Source organism: Suricata suricatta, chromosome 10 (assembly GCF_006229205.1).
Source record: "Suricata suricatta isolate VVHF042 chromosome 10, meerkat_22Aug2017_6uvM2_HiC, whole genome shotgun sequence".
Classification (NCBI taxonomy): Eukaryota; Metazoa; Chordata; class Mammalia; order Carnivora; family Herpestidae; genus Suricata; species Suricata suricatta.
In genome coordinates this window covers 1,990,304-2,006,619 of record NC_043709.1, presented here as the reverse complement: position 1 = coordinate 2,006,619, position 16,316 = coordinate 1,990,304, and positions in this window count along the sequence as shown.

Below are 16,316 nucleotides of genomic sequence, written 5' to 3'. Positions count from 1 at the left end.
CGCCGTCGCGAGCAGGAGGACCCAGGGAGCCGCGGTGACGCTCAGCCTGAGCCCGGCGGCTTGCGAGGTGGGGACCAGTCGTAGAAGTCAGAGTCAGGGCTCGAGTCTGGAAGCCCAGCGGCCAGGAGCTTGGACGGACGCTCACGTCGAGGAGAGGGAGTGAGTTCGCCTCCTCCCTTTTCACCCCAGCCAGGTCCGCAGGGGCGGGGTGAGGACCACACACATTAAGGATGATGTCCAGGGGCGCCTGGGGGGCTGGGTCGGTTGAGTGCTCGGCTTCCGCTCAGGTCGTGATCTCACAGCTCGTGGGCTCAAGCCCCACGTCGGGCTCTGTGCTGACCGCTCAGGGCCTGGCGCCTGTGTCTCCCTCCCTCTGCCCTTCCCTTGCTTGCACTCTGTCCCTCTCTCTCTTAAAAATAAACAAGCCTTAAGAATAAATACATAAGGGTGATGTCCGCTCAAGCCTCCTGATTCAAATGCTAACGTTTCACGGACACTCACCCAGGGGTCTTGGCGTCCCTTAGCCCAGCCAAGGGGACACAAGATTCGCCATCACGGAGTTTACATTAGAGACCCTCTGTGTAAAATCAGACGGCATTCTCGGTGCATGTCCTGGGAAAACCTCAGAGAAAGTGAATAGCCGACTGAGCCCTGGTGTTTTATAAAGCAGACGAGAAAAGAAAAGAAAAAAAACCCAACTTCCAGCCCAAGGATTCGTAACGCAGGCCTTCAGAGCAAAAGTTGGGGCGTGACGTCATGTAAATGGTGTGGTCTGCAAAGTATCACACTGAGAACTCGGTTGAAAGAGCCGCTGAGTTTGTAGCAACCACGTTTTCCCACCGGAAACAAAAGCAAATCCACACTGGAATAATACTCTTTGAATCCAACCCTAAGAGAATTCTCTTGGATAATGATCAAAATCCAATCTCACAACAAAGGAAAGCAGAGTCACGAGGCACGTGAAGAGGTAGCCAGCCTACCCCAAGCTAAAGTCAGTAAAAACAGCAGCCCCAGACCAAATGGAGCCCAGCACGGGGAACCAGAAATTATAAACGACAGAATTCGGATTAAATGATAATTAAAATGTTAGTTGCATTTAAAGAAATAAGAAATCAATACCTTAAATATCAAGCAGTCACAGGAATGTGACTCAGACAGACACACGAGAGAGATTACTTAAGGAGCTTGACAGTTAGACGTTCTGGCTCCCCTCTGACCGGAGACCCCGAAAGCTGGGGAAAAGAAAATGGGACAGAGGTGATGTTCCAAAGCCAAGAACTGGCCAGAGTTTATGAGCAGGAACAATGTCCATTAATATCAGTCCACGGAAGCTTCTTTTCTTCTTGCCGCGTCTAGTGCACGTAAGAGTGAGAACCGCTGGAGGGTAGAGCCAGGAGGCCACAAAGGCAGGGCTTGCTGGTTTCAGACTCCCCGGTCGGAAAAGATGCTGAGATCGGGAGGCTGACAGTCAGGAAAGCATGTTCTAGAAGGAAGCCAAGGGTGTGGCGGAATAACCCTTTCGCTCGTGCCTGGGAAGGACCCCATCAGGTACCGAGTCACACGGGGGTCTTTGGAGAAATGAAGCTGCTCGTGGCATCCCGTCCATCAGCTCAGCAGGAGCTGGAAACAGAAACGGGATCGTCCAGGGAAGGAAGGTGTGCCGCGGGGGATCTACTGGAGGGGATCCTGTGACGTGCCCAGAAGACCCGCAAGGCTCCTGAGAACCCCGCGTCAGCAGAAATGCTGCCCGGCATTTGCACCAAAAGGGACAACAAAGAGGGCATGAGAAGAAAGAAAACCGTTGGGCTCCAAAAATCTACAGGCGAGGAATTAAGTTGCTAAAATGACTCCGCTGCAAGCATGTGCGACCCTTCACGGGCCAGGAAGGGTGGCTTTGAGGGCAGAACTGGGGATCACAGAACGTCCCCTACGTCTTGAGAACAAATGGAGTTCGTCTGGCAGGATTTTAAAATTGCTTCGGACCAGGGACTCCTGTTTTCCTCCCGTTTTCTTCCTTTCTGAGGGAAAAATCTATGTCTGTCATTCTACGCTTGCCGACAACCGAATTTTAAGAGCAGCCAGGTTGTTTCTGGGATTTCACGAGTTTCCAGGCGGAGAAGAATTTCGCCCCCGTGCGGACGATGTGCAGAGCTTCTCCCTACGTCTTAGATGATTTGGATGATCAGATGTAGGACTCTGGAGCCGAGGAGATTTGAATGCTGTTTTGGACGTCGTGTTGATCCTGCTGCGGGTTGAGAGTTTGGGGAACCTGGGGAGGGGTGAATGTGTCTTCTTGTGGGACAGACATGAGCCCTTGGAGGCCGGACGGCGGACTGTGGGAGGCACATCGATGCCCTCCCTGGAGTGCTCACGCCTGGATCTTTGAAATCCTTGACAATGTCAGTGGCGCAACAAAAACTTGTGTGATGATAAAACTGTGTGGTTCTAAGCCATTGGGTTTGTTGTGATTCGTTACAGCAGCAAGAGGAAGCGAATGAAATGGACATTTTTGAATTAAAGTATTCATAATTAAAATTAGGAATGTAGTAAATGAGTTTAACAGCCAATTCTCCTCATCAAAGAAAGGATTAGTGAACTGGGAGATAACTCGGTAGATAATATTCAGGATGAAGCCCAGAGAGCAAGAAGAACGAAAAATACAACATGCATTGCTGCCAGAAAGTCAAAGGTTAAAAAAAAGAGGGTATTATTAATTATTTTCTCATAAAGCTGATTGTCATATGATACTTTTCAGAAAAAAATATGAATTACCAATCAAGTCAAGAAGAAACCAGGATAGAACTTGAAACAGTCATTTTAAATGTCTCTGTAGAGTCCTCAAGCTCCAATCAATTTTAGAGAAGCACTTCAACTTTTGTGGATAGAAAAATACCTCATGTTTTTCAACCTCTTCCAGGTTGTGGAATAAGAAGAAGTCCTTGACATTCCTTTTGTGCTGGCACCAAGTCCTCACACAGGTAGTGCAAGAAACAAAATTTCAGGTCAATCTTAACGATGAATCGAATGCAAACATCCTACGCAAAATATGAGTAAAGTGAATCCATTGACACCTACAACATGTGATCCATTGTGACAGAGCGGAGGATCTTTCTAGGAAGCAAGTCTGGCACAACATGAAAACTCAGGCCCGTGAAATCAGACACAGTGAAATCATTTTGTAAAATGAGTATCCTTCACGACAACAAAGAAACTCTTGGCCACGAAGAGGAAGAGGAAGCATTTCACCAGGATGGTGTTGGAGGTCTTGTTGAGCCAGGACAGAGGACATGGGGAGGAGCCGGGGTTTGGACCAGACCCCGTGACCTGGCGGCAGGACGGCTCCCCCCCTCCCCCCCGCCAGCCAGCCTCATCCCTACAGGGTGAGTTTTCCTTAGAGATCCAAAAACAGGCAAAACTGGACTTGGTTTGTTAAGAATACCTTCACAGGCAGTCAGACCACCAGAGGCTGGGGATTTCCTTGCACAAAGGTCCAGTTAGCATGGATCTCCGGGGGCGCGGAATCTGGGCGCGGGGGGCACACTGCTTATGTCGCCCTTTTCAACTGAGTATTCCTTCCATTAACTCCAACCTTCTTTTTAAGTCAAGCAGACACCGCACGGACACTTTTCACTATGCTTCCTTCAGACTTTGAGGGAAGGTTTAAAAGTCTTTAAGGAAAAAGGGTACACGTGGCCCTTTTGAAGGTGCGATTCCTCCCTCCCCATGACGGCTAAGCAGCCCCCTGTCCCTGAGGAGTCCCTGCAGGAAGTGGGGTGTTTGCCCCCAGGAGGGGTTTCTGTCCAGCACCCCTTGAGGGTGACCCTCTTTCCCTGTCTGCTGAGTCCCTGTGTCCCACTCAGCACCCAGGACGGGGCTGGCATTTGACCAGCTGGCGTTACAAGAATCAGTCTTCCTGGCGCTGGGGATCTGTCACGTGGCACGTCCACTCTGGACAGCGGCGTGAGTACCGGGCTTCCGAGCAGCGGTGGCTGGGACCGGAGCCCCTGGCCGGCTCACGTGCTGGCTCGGTGGCACTTTGACAGATGGGGAAGTCCATTTTCAGCTGGAGCCGGAGCAGAGGGGCTGAGGATGGCACGGACAGAGCGGCGGGTCCTGCATGTGCCCCCAGAGGACTCCTTGTGGCAGCGCCCCGGTCAGTGAGGTGGGTTGGTGAGGTCTGGGAGCAAAAGGTCAAGAGAGAATTCCTGAGATGCCTTTGGTGCAAAAAAAGGTGATTTTATCAAAGCCCAGGGACAGGATCCCCGTGGGCAGAAGGCTGCGCTGGGGCTGTAAGGAGGGGCGGGGCCAGGGACAGTGTAGACTTGAGTCTGTGAGGAATTTGGAAGCAAGGTTTCCGGGATCTTGAGACATCATTGACCACCGTCCAGTAACATATTATTTTGGGGGGTTGGGGGCAGAGATAAAGGAAGTTTCCGGAAGGATTTCCACATGTTAAAGACTTGCAGGATCCTGGAGGTCAGGTTAAGGTCAAGCTAAGGTTGTCTTTCGCCTCCAGCACAGCACTAACCTGGAGCAGCTGAGTCCTGCCGAAAGGCCACCCGGCCTGTCCCCAGGACCCGTCAGCTGGCTGTAGGTTGTGAGGACGTTTAATTTTTTCTAAATTGCTTTTGCCTTTGTCCTCCACACCAGACCCCGTGCACTTCTGTGTCTACGTGTCCAGCTCCGTGGAAATGAGCTAACGATGTCTGAGTCGTGTCTCCGTTTGTGACGAGTCAGACAAAGTCACGTCACGTGGGGCACAGGATAACCGACCCCAAATCAGAAGCCATTTTTCTTGGTTATTCTATGAAGCTGAACCCTAAGAAAGTGCCAATATCCTAGTGTTTTTGATACCCCAAGATGGCAGTTCCCAGGGGTGCAGTCTGACGGTCGCCGCCTGGGTGTGTGTGTGGCTCCCGACGAGGGTCAGACTAGTGACAGGCTGCGCGTCCTGTAAAGTGAAACTTCCGAGTTTAAATATCTTGCATTCTAAGACCCAGTGTGTTTTCATCCCCATTTTAGTATTTCTTTAAATTTTTTTAAGTTTCTTTATCTTGAGAGACAGAGCAGAGGAGGGGCAAGAGAGAGAGGGAGAGAGAGAATCCTGGCAGGCTCTGCGCCGTCAGTGCAGAGCCTCATGCGGGGCTTGAACTCACAAAGTGAGATCATGACGTGAGTCAGATGCTTAACCGACCCCCCTCATTTTAATATTTCTGACACTAGCATGTGTTTTACCGACAAGATTTGCAGGAAGTGCATCTTTCCTTTGTCAGCCGGAAAATCCATGATTAATTAATGATGTATCTTGCATTTTTACATCTTACGTTGAAGTCTTAGCCTCAACTACGGGCTCAACGTCATGGTACAAATTGATCCCAGCGATGGAAAAACTGATACAATCTGCTCATGTGTGTTGGCATTTGATTATGGACATTTGGCTCAAAAATACCCCCAACCCTCTTCCGTGAGGCCCTCCGAGGTAGCGGGGGGCCCAGGCCTGTGCACACCCACCCTCACTCCGCCCCGTTCAGCACCCACGGGGCCCAGGGGATTGTTCACAGACAAGCAGAGTCTGAATCTCTAATATTCCGACATCTCCGAAACTAAATGCGGGATAATTCCCTCTTTCTATGAAGTCCGTGGAGATTGCTCTGAAATAAATGAGGTTTTATGTCTTCCTTATACATGAGAGATATTTAATTACACATACCTGGAAAATGTATCAGGCATTTGCGTGAATACGTCCCCTTCGTTGTCAAGGGGACGGGAGGGGTCTGTGTGAACGGACTCACCCGGCACGCGTCCGCAGCCATGCCCGTCGACCCCGGCTCCGGCTGCATTCGCAGGACCATCTGGAGCATCCTTCCGTAGGGTGACCACATGTCCCAGTCTGCCAGGATGTCTCAGACCCCTGCCCCGCTTAGCATTCTGTGCCAGATGTTTCACTGTTAAGTGACCTATTACGAAGACCCGCATTAAAATCCGCCAGGTGGACTCGAGGTCCCCCTGCCTGGCACGTCCGGCTCCCTCTGTGCTCTGTCTAGAGCTGAGGCTGAAGCTGTGACTGTGAGGAAGTCCTCCCAGGACCGACCTGACCCACGGGGACGTGAAAGGAGTGTGGGGCGCGCCGGCAGGAGAGCAGCCCCCCACAGCGGGTGTAGACTGCAGCCTGAGTCCTCTTGCCTCGGTTTGTCGTGTGCTCTATGGTATAAACCTTTAACTTACTGTATTGGTTGAAGACACTTACTTGGCGATAACCTTCACTAAGGGGATGTTCAAAAATAAGCCACCTGCTGAGTGGAAATCAAGACCTGACTCTGCTTCTCAGGAATGTGTCTGCCCCTGCGGGAACACGCATCTTCGCTCGGATTTCTGTACCGCTGTCCGTGTGCAGACCCGAGGACACGCATGGCCTGAAGGAGTTCTGAGGCTTCTTCCAACGTTGGTCGATACTTCAAGCTGCGTGTCCTCGGCCACAAAAGCTGGTCCCGAGCAGCTGCACAAGGACAGCGCCCTCTCCCCCTGAGGGGCACTGCGGTTCTTTCTGACCAACCGACTCTTTCCGCAGCAAATTTCACTCACTGTTGATCATGCGCCTCTGAAAAGCCACGCAACAACTTGTGACATTCTGGGAGAATTCTCAGAAAAGGACACCGCGAACGGCTAAGTAGCAGAGGTTTGTGCCTGTATCATCAGGTCCTGAAGGCAGCAATTCAGTTCATTTATTCCTAAAAATAGGGTCTTATTAGTACAATTAATAACATCACAGGAAAGCTTTGCCAAGGTTTCGGCGTCAAGGTCTTCTGGACTTACTGGGAAGACCATTATAAATCTGTTACAGATTTAACACTGAAGAGAACATCGTTTGGTTTTGTACCGAAATTGTTAATGAGCGTGGTGGGCATGGAGTTATACCAGAGGACTTCAGCAGACTAAGAGGTTTCGGAGCTCGGGAATGATTGTGGGACTCGCCCGGCTCCTGACCACAACGAATTGTGGGATCACATCAAAGGTTTACACGTACTCCTATACATTCACGACTCCAGTAACGGCAACCTGTTTGTAAGGAAGCTGACTGTGGGTGTGAAAACTTAATCAGCACGTCCTCGGTGGCTTCTGTTCAACTGGGGCTTAAACATATTTGACCCTTAAAAAGTGCGATATCAGTCAAACCAAGTGCCTCCCAAGGGGATTAGATGCTTCGTGAAGAAATCCTCTACATTCCCGGTACAGCGTGTTCAAAAACACTTGATTTTTGAAATCTCGAGCCAAAGAATTCTACACACAAAGATCCAAAAATAATTTGAGCCTGAAAGTGCTTAACGATGTACAATCTTTCAGATACTTTTCTGCCCTAAAGCAAACAAGAAACAGATTGAACACTGAGAGGTGATCAGATGTAACCTGGGAATTCTACAGTTGCATTTTGGAATGTATCAACCTGTGGGAAGAAGCTTGGATGAATCTCGTGTTTCTTCAACATTGTATTACAGAGAGTTTCCAACTTACAGGAAAGTTGAGAGAATTTTACAGAGAACACCCCTGCACACGTATAACCTCTGTTGTCCCATTGACAATTTATGATACTTGATTTCACAAAATTATCCATCTACTCACCCATCAATCCACACCTTATTTTTTGGATTTGTTTTTATTTACATACATATATATTTATGTTTATTATTTTTGAGAGACAGAAAACAAGCAGGGGAGAGGCAGAGAGAGAGGGAGACATAGAATCCGAAGCAGACTCTCAGTTCTGAGCTGTCAGCACAGAGCCTGATGCAGGGCTCAAACTCACAACCCATGAGATCATGACATGAGCTGAAGTCGGGCGCTCAACTGACTGAGCCCCCCAGGCCACCCTGATTTATTTGTAATGTAACTTGTAGACATCAGTACATTTCATCCTTAAGTGTTTCAGGCAGATTACGAACCTGACTTTATATGTACGTATGTTTGTCATTCCTTCCGGTTACGATTTGCATTCTGTGATGCACCCAATTTTTAGGGCCGTATTTGATGGTATATTTGGTAAATACGCTGGCTAAGCCAAAGAAGATATAGAATGTTTCCATCTCCTCATCTCTTCCTCCCCTTCCCCCTCCATCCCAACAGTCAACCACTGCTTTGATTTATTTCGCCATAGATGAGTTGACTCTGTTCTAGAACCTCAAAACTGTGGAATCATACAGAACAGATTTTTTTAGGAGAAAGGCTTCTTTCACTCAGCCTAACTAACGAATTGGGGATTCATTCATGTGGTGGTATATCACTAGCATTTGTTTTTCTTCTCGTTGCTGAATATGAAACGTTGGTTCGTGTAATGAGCCTACTGTGGTTTGTTCTCAGTCACCTGTGGATGGAGGTGTCGGCTGGTTCCAGTTTGGGGCTATTATAAATTATAGCTGGTCGGGACGGCCCCAGGTAGGCATCTGTGTAGACACAGGACTTCTTTCATGGGCACATGTTGTTGGAGCAGAAACTGCCCAGTCGATTCCAAAGTGGTGATAGCATTCAAAAAGGTCACCAGAAATGGAGGGGACTTCTGACTCATTTGCCTCCTCACTAATTATTTTCTGCTGTGAATGGTTTTAATTTCAGCTGTTTTATTATTTGTGACTGAATGATTCACTTTATTTTGGTTGAAATTTGCATTCCCTGAGGTCTAATGGTGTTGAGCACTTTCTCATGTGCTGACTGACCACTTGTAGATCTTTCTTAGAATCTTCTGCTCAGTTTAAATTAGGTTATTTTATCTTTTCTTCATGAGCTTTAGGAGTTCTTTATAGAGTCTTGATAAAGGTCTTTGTCAGAAACATATTTTGGTATATACAATATTTGGAATATGTAGCTTGCTTATTCATTCTCTTAGTGCTGGTGTCAATTTGATGAAGTCAATGTTAATTACTTTTGTTCTTTTACATTTAGTGCTTTCTGTATATTAAGAAAACTTTGCATATTCCCAACTCAGGAAGTTACTCCTTTGTGTTTTCTTCTAGAACCTTCACGGTTCTCAATGTTTGTTTTTTTCCCTAAAGAGGTCTTGTGTTTCCAGCACCATTTGTTGAAATGATTTTCCTTTTCATATTATATTACTTCAATGCCAGTGCTCACGAATTAAGGGACCGCGCTCGCTCGGGATTCTGGGTGCTGGTTCAGTGATCAGCCTTCGATTCCGATGCCAGGACCGTGTTGCCTTCATTGCTGTAGCTTTAGGGGAAGTTTTGGAGTCGGGTGTGTATTTTCCAACTTTGTTCTTTTGTAAAGATTTGTTTCAATATTCTAGATGCCGTCCATCTCTTTACAAAGTTTCAGGCCAAGCTGGCAAATTCTACAAAAATGCCTTGTAACAATGGTTCTGGGGATTGCATGGACTCTAAAAATCGATTCAGGGAGGTGTGGTGACGTGTCACATGGGCGGAGTCTTCAATTCATGGAAAGGCACAGCTCCCCTTGGTTACAGATTTGGGGCTCTCCGATTTGATTTCATCTTGAGTCAATTCTGATACATTTCTTTCCAACATATTTACCTACTTTGTTAAATGCATTGGCAAAAGTCATCTCTCTCTCTCTCTCTCTTTCTCTCTCTCTTTCTTGCTCTGCCTGAATCATACTAGAAACATCGATTTATTGTTCTTCAAAAAATCACCTTTTGGATTCATTAACATTGTTGTTTTTCTTTTCTCTAGATTATTGATTTCAGTTCCTATATTTATGATTTCCTAATCCTTACTAACTTCAAGTTAACTTTCCTTCTATTTTTAGCTTCTAAAGATGGAACTTTATATCATCGAGTTTACATCATTATTATTTTTTGATACAAGCATTTAACACTACAAGTTCCCCTAAAAAGCACTGCTTTAACTACATCCCACAGATATTTAATATGATATATTTTCATCAACATTCTGATAAAAGAAAAAACAACTTTCTCTTTCCTTGCTGCTTCCTTTCTGACCCATGGTTATCTGGGAGTGTAATATTTAATTCCTACATGTATGGATTTTGTCTGGATAGTATACTGCTGTGGGATTCTAACTTAACGCCATTCTAGTCAGAGAACAAATTCTGTGTTATTAGAATCATTGTAATTTTACTGATACTTGTTTAATGGCCCGGCACGCGATCTGTTTTGGTGACTGACCGTGTACATATTGGAAAGAAGTCACTCTGTGTAGAGCTTTGCAAGTGCCAACGGGGTGAAGGTGATTGATTGTGTTGCTCAGACGTGCCCCCCCAACAATATTGATCATTTCGGTCCGTGTGCTCTACCAATTGCTGAGAGGGCGGCAGTAAAATCGTCAGCGATGACTGTAGATTGGTCCACTTTTCCCTTTGGTTTTGTGAGATTTTTGCCATCTGTGGTTTCAAACTCTGCTCATAGGCACGTCCACGTGTGTGGTTGCTTGTCTTCTTCAAGAATTTGCCCCTTTTCATATGGAATGCTCCTCTTGATCTCCGTGAATATTCCTCATATTGAGATGGAATTTATTGGACATTCATTTAGCCTCTAGCCTCCTTATGCCGTTTGCGTGGTAGATGTTTCCCGCTCCATTTCCATCCATTTTCCTATCTGCATTTTTATATTTAAAGAACACTCCTGCAGAAACTATATAGCCGGCTCCTGTGTTTTCATACTGATTGGTAAATTCCTGCATGTTATTGAGTGTTTATCCAATTTACATTAATGCGATCACTGAAATAGCTTGATTAGTCCATCAATTTGCTGTTTTCTCCATCTGATTCCCGTAGGCCTTTTGCATCTCAAGTTAAAAGGATGTGGGTACAGGCGGTACAGAGGACCCAGAATCGTGTCTCGGTGCACCTGCTGTGGTTGCGCTAGACATCATCATATGTGCCTCTAACTGTTCAATGGTAAGTTTAGGGTTATAACCGCACCACTTCCTATATGATATGATCTGACAAACCTACAGGTCCACGTCCTGTCCCCTGGCCTTCCCCGTGCAGGGTCATGCGTGTTATTCCATCTACAGGGGTTACAAACCCCATAGTGCAATGCTCTACATCTCACTTTAGACCAACGTCTGTATTTCAAAGAAGGAAAAATGAAAAATCTTTTACATTTATCTGCAAATTTTTCTTTAGCCCTTCCTAAACATTCAAGACCTCGTGTTGTACGTATTATTTCCACTTAGCCTAGAGAATCCGGTGTAGAGTATAAGTGAAAATACACAGAATGATGTATTCTGGTATCTCAATGGGATGTTAGGCATGAGAGGAGCGCCCGGGCGGCTCAGTCACCGGGGCGGCGGCCTCGGCTCAGGCCAGGGTCTCAGGGCTCGAAGGCTCTTGGGTTCGAGCCCCGCGTTGGGCTCCGTGCTGACAGCTCAGAGCCTGGGGCTGCTTCCAGTTCTGTGTGTCCTTCCCTCTCTCTGCCCTTCCCCAACTCACGTTCTGTCTGTCTGTCTGTCTGTCTCTGTCCTTCAAAAATAAATAAACATTAAAAAAATAAAAAATGAATGTGTTTATAAAGATGTAACTGGGTAAATAAGACCAGACAGACACCCCCCCCCCACCCCACTCTTGTCGGGAAGTCCCGGGCTGAGGGAGTCCAGAGTGAAGAGTCTGATGCACCAGCAAGGCCGAGACCGGTCCCGGTCTGTAAAACGGGCCTCACGGGAGCTTTACAGGCAGGCGCTCTGAGATGCGGACATAAAACCTGCCAAGGGGCTCCTGCAGCACCAGGCACGGACTGGACGTGGAATCGAAGACCCTTGTTATTAGGTCTGTGCTTGGGCCCAGCGGGGACACCGTCCAGCCAGGCGACTGTGCCCACAGGTACGAGAGGCTGAGTCCCAGCCGGCCCCCTGTGCCCCCAGGACAGCGAGGGACACTGGGGTTGGTGGGGAGGAGCCACCAGGAGCTGGGAGGGGCCTCGGAGCATGCGGCCTCCGGAACGAGAGCTCGCATTCCCACGGTTTTTAGCCCCGGATCTGTGCGACTGTGTCACGGTGCCCCAGGTCTCTGACACGGCGTCGGCCACAGCGGAGCTTCTGGCCTGGCTCTCCTCATTCTCTGGTCCGCTCCGGGGAGGGTCTGCCTGGCTCCCGGCGGGGACCAAACCTGCTCCACGTCGGGGGACACTGGGCAAGCGCAGGCAGCAGGGACTCCCTGGGCTCTGACCGCTGCTCCTTGGCCGGCTCCCTGGCCTCCCGGGACCCCTCCCCTTCACCGACTGCAGGCCTTCCGGTGGGAGCTGCTGGCAGTGGGGGTGAGCTGGGCCCCACCTGGAGCCTCTTCAACCCTTCGGGGCGCCGGCGGTCCGGCAGGACGCCACGTCCTCAGGCTGCCCTCACCTGCACGCACAGAAACGAGGTCTGTCTTGCGAGGCCGCGCTCTGGAGGGAGCAGAGCCAGGCTCACACCCGGGGGTCCCCCACCGAGGCCCGCTCGAGGTCACGCCCAGCGCCCCGCACCTGCACCGCGTGCAGGCTGCCGCAGGGAAGGACGGCAGTCCCCGAGCCCTCGCCCGGGAGTGAGGCCGGGTTCCAGCACTGTCGCCCGTCAGAGCGCTCCCCCCTGTTAATCTGGATGCCGTCCTGTGAGCACGCGGCTCAGGCTCCCGCGGAGAATCCACACTCTGATGCCTCTCGCTGTTGGGACTTGGGATGCGTTCGGGAAAGATGACAAGAGGTAAAATAAAACACGTACACGTTTTCGAAAACGTGATATTTAAAAGGCAGTCTGTCCTCAGTCTGAAAATTTGACATTTGAAAGCCACCTTCGATTTTTCTAAAAGAAAAAAAAAGGTCTATTTCTGCCTACAGAGAAAATGTAGAAAACTGTGTTCCGCCTAGAAAAAGTAACATTTTCATTTTCCTGTGTGAGAAGAGTTGCACGAGCAAAGGTGTGATTCTGTCCAGCACGAACCCTGAGCGTCAGGAAGGAGGGCCCGTCACGGGGCCTGGGGGCCTCCGTGTCTTCCCAGGCGCTGCTCCCTCAGATGCGGGGCCCAGGCTCGGGGAAGAGGGCGCGCCTACAAGGTGTGCAGCGGCGGGGCGCCCCGGGGCTCAGCTGGCTGAGTGTCTGACTCTTGATCTCGGCTCAGTCGTGATCTCACGGTTCATGGGTTCAAGTCCTGCATCAGGCTCTGTGCTGACAGTGTGGAGCCTGCTTGGGGTTCTCTCTCTCCCTCTCTATGTCCCTCCCCTACTTTCTCTCTCTTTCCAAAGTAAATAAATAAATATAAAAAAAAGAAAAGAAATCGTGCAACAGACTCTAAAGTTTTGACCCAAAGGCAGTCCTTATGCGCTCCTGACCGTCCGGAGGCCCAGCCGGGCCCGGGGGCAGTGGGACGGCCCAGCACACAGGGCAACGTGCCCGAGGCTGGCATCCCCTCTGTCTCTGTTTCTGTTTCTATCTTTCTCCGTCTCTCTCTGTTTCCCTTGGTCTCTGTCTCTGTGCACCTGTGAGGAAAACTCATGAGATGGTCCAGGAAGCGGAATTGGGGTGGGGGGGCTCCCTCGCACCCCAGTCACCAGGCAGGCGCCCCGCCTGGACCTCCCAGCTGGGAGGGACGCGTTGGCGGCTGGACCCCGCCCGGCAGCAGCCACACGGCGTCCTCCTCGCGCCCGAGCCCACGGCCTCTCTGCCGGTCTGAGGGGCAGACACCCCTCCGCACAGACCCGTGCCCGCTGGGCAGACGAGGTGGCGGTGATGGGGACAGGAGCGGCGGCCACAGGGCTCGGCCAGACAAGAGGCCCGGGCTGCGCCTTGCTGGCGGGGAGGTCGGTGCGTCTAGGTGGGCAGCCTGTGAGGTGCTGGCCCGAGGTCTGCACGGAGCCCGGGTCCCGGGACTCTGTCAGCGGGGCAGCTGTGGCTGCAGGTGGGGAGGGGGGGGGGGGGGGGGGGGGGGGGGGGGGGGGGGGGGAGACCTGCCCCAGCGTCACCGCCAGGGAGCCTGTGCACATTCGGAGCTCCTACAGGCCTTTCCCCGAAAGGAAAGACTGTGTAAGTCAGAGCCCCGGGGCTATGGTCTCTGGGGTTCCCAGCCCGGGTCTGCTCAAGGACACACATACAGTGCCTGCTTCACGACGCCCACGGAGTCTCCAGAGGCCCCGGGTCTGTCCCCGGCTTGCGGCCCCCTTGGTCCAGACTCCAGGCCTCTGTTGCTCACTGAGCTTGGACCTCTGCACCCGACTCCTACCTGGACTCCTCCCTCTTCTCCTTCAATGGCTTCTAGAAAGATCTCACGAGCTGGCTCATCAGTCCTTGCTTGGGTCCCTGCCTGTGTGTGGGCTCCTGCCTGTCTGTGCGGCAGCGGCTCCCTGACCAGTCCCTGCGTCTAGACACACCTGGAACTTTCTAGACTCCAGCTTCCACTCGCGGAGTGGCCTCCATTTTGAATGTCCCTTTCTCCCGCAGGTCACCCTGTTTCCTTCGTGCCCACAGTCTGCTAGGCTGCGGCGGCACATGACAGCCGGGGCGGCCCAACCGACCGGCGCTTGTCTCCCACTGTCCTGGAGCCCGGAGGCCGAGGATCTGGTTTGCAGACGGCCACCTCCCTCTGTCCTGACGTCACGGGGCACATCCCCCTAACCTCATCTGCGCCCGAAGGCCTCCTGAGGGCCCGTCTCCTGCCAGGAGTGCCTGGGACCCTGCACTTCTCCCTCCCCCCCACCCAGAGTGTCTGCTCCTCTGTCCACACCTGCTGTGACTTCATATCCCTTCCACACCCCTCTGCCCCTCAGTCTCTGTCCCTCTCTGGTTCTCTGTCTCCTTGTGTCTCTGCCCCACGTCACTCACCCAAGTCGCCCTCACAGAACCAGAGAAGGAGGAGTCTGGGGTCCTTGGAGTGTGTCCCCAACCATCCCAGGGGAGACCCACCAGGGCCACTCGAGGGTTTAATGTCCGGAGCCCAAACTTGCAAAAAAAAAAAACACCCACAAAGAAACCAACAAAACCACCCCATTAGGGGCTAAGGCTCCAGGGTGAGGTTTGGGACGCACGAACTTGCCCATCTCGAGGCTCGGCGTAGACACAGCTCCTCCTGAGTCACCGTGGGTCTACACTGCCTCCTGCAATTCACAGTCGAACCTCATTGATCTTGTTTGTAAACCGCTTACTGGCAGCTCCCAGAAACTCCCACCCGCCTCCTCCGGAAACAGGCCTCCCGCAGCGAGGACTCCGGTGACGGTCTCCTCCCTCCCCTGCAGATGCCGGGCGCCGTGTCCGCGGCTGCGGTTTCTCTGACAGGTTTCGGGGCCGGAGACAGGTTGTAAACGCAAACCCCTCGTAAACACCACGACCGTGAGCTCCCAGGGCTTCCCCCCTCGGTCCCTCCGCCACTCGGATCTGCGGGCACGCGGTTTACAGCTGGGGACGCGGGTGTGCGTGCGGCTACTTTCCTCCGATCACCCAGCCCGGGAGCACCTCCGCGGAGGCCAGTCCTGGTCCGCTTGACCTCAGGCGGGATGCTCTGTGCGCTCCTCACGAAGCTATTTGTGACCAAATCAGGTCTCCAGTCGTGGCCCTGGCTCCCCTGGAGGCCAGCCCGGTTCTACCCAAGCTTGGCACAGAGTGGGTCCTTAAATATTTGAAAATACGCAGATAAATAGGCGGTGGCAAGCCTAGGCTGGAGCGCCCGGGAGCACCGTGTTTAGCAACGAGGAATGAAATAGAAGCGTATGAGTCGGAACTGCAGAGAGATTTTAATATGCACGGCCCTAAGGGAGGCACTGACTCATCACACAAGCACAAAAGGAAAAAAAAAATCTGGGCAATACCAAGGCAGGAAAAATCATTTAGCATGAAATGGGAAGGGAGGGAAAGCCAGGAGCAAGCGAGAATCGCACAAAAGTGAAGAGAGGGGCAAATTTACAGAAAACCCAAGTTCATTATCCTGAGAGAGAGCACGAAACAATTTCAGAAATGGGAAAGGCGTGACCTTGTGAATATTTACAAGGGCTGCGGAGAAGGCGCTCCGGCGCCCGGCAGCAGCGGGGAGGCTGCTCTGGGCACTGGGCAGGGGGGAGGGAGCGCGGTCGCCTATGCCCTCTGCGACCTCAGGCAGGAGAGAGGACACCCGGGGTCAAGGTCACCACGGCCGCGGAGCCCACAGCGGCTGCGCCGTAGGACAGACGTGGTTGCCGAAGGCTCCCTCCTCCACGTGGGGTCCCCCAGGCAACTCAGGGGTTCAGAACCTGCCCTCACATCAGCGCCCGCCTGCTCTGAGCTGCCCCAGGGGCCCCTCCGAGGAGGGCAGAGGGGGTTACGGGGTCCTGCTTCCCGCCGTCGGCCGGGGACAGGCGCCTCCCCTTTCTTTCTTCATTTCTACCCATTGTTTTATTTCTT